This window comes from Tupaia chinensis, unplaced genomic scaffold (assembly GCF_000334495.1).
Source record: "Tupaia chinensis unplaced genomic scaffold, TupChi_1.0 Scaffold000362_1, whole genome shotgun sequence".
In the NCBI taxonomy this organism is placed as follows: Eukaryota; Metazoa; Chordata; class Mammalia; order Scandentia; family Tupaiidae; genus Tupaia; species Tupaia belangeri.
The window spans coordinates 2,991,835-2,993,071 of NW_006159859.1; positions in this window are offsets into that span (position 1 = coordinate 2,991,835).

A 1,237-nucleotide genomic window follows, 5' to 3' on the forward strand; every position below is an offset into this window, starting at 1 on the left:
ATGGGAAAGGCCCTGGGTTTGTGTCTTGGGACCTCTCTAAACTCATGGGGTACATAAGTATGTATGTGCCAGTGCCTGTGACGCAGGCTGGCGGGGACTGCGAATCTCAATACAAAAACCCTGTCGAAGGGCTCTCTCTCACTCTCTTTCTCTCTCTCAAGAAGTAAAAACACTTTTTGGGACCAGCAGTTGGCATAATGGCTATGTCACTGGACTCCCATGCAGTTTGAGGCCCAGACCTGGTAGCTTAAACTCAGTCCAGGTGCCTGTGCATGCGTGCCCAAGATCCCAAGAGGAAAATGGAGGAGAAGGGATTGTGGTGTGGCCATCCCCCCTGAGGGGGTGATTTCTCGCTTTCTGTCTCTCTGGCGAGCGCATGCACCCTATAACCAAAAAAAAAAAAAAAAACCTCTCCGCCCCCTAAAAAATAACTTTTAAAATTAAAGTTAATGTTTTCTAGCCTCTTTATGGTACCAATACAATTGCTTATTTATCATTTACAAAGTAATGAAGGCATATTTTAATTTACTTTTCCAAAATGATTCTTATCGCATATGTGACTATTTTAAACTTATCTTCAACTTACTCAAATAAAGCTTAATTACAAAAATGTGAGAGGGAATATACTTCCCTGACTTTCTAAACAAGATCTTTTTTACATTAATAATATGCCTCAATGAGTTTCAAGCTGTGTATTTCCATGTGTCCTACCGTTGAGAGATTGTATAACATAAAAAAATAAAGTGTTAATGAGAACTGCCAATGCTTCTCTTGAGTTGAAAGGAGGTATTTTGGTCATAGCATAGTTGTTTATTTCGTCTTACAATCTTACTCTAAGGGAACTTTTAGATGTAATAGTTGAACCAATTTGGAAATACAGAGCTTGACTCAAAAACATAAAGCCTATACAGATTTCAATAGTGCCACTCTACAAGTGACGATTCTAGATTTTTAATCGAAAATGATGTAATAAGTTTACAGTGGAAATTGTACACTGTTAACAGCAAATAATATTAAACACTTTAGACTAACTGAATCAAAAGATTCTCAAATTATAGGCCATTGTATGAAATATTAACCATACAGAGTAAACAAAGTAAAGCTGGGAAAAGAAAATAAACAACTAAAAAATAGGACTTAGAAGAAAACAGCCACGAGTCTAATTTTGCAATAACAAAAGTTTTATATCTAGAAATTATAACGAGGATCAAGTTAAGAATTAATCTCTTATCCAACT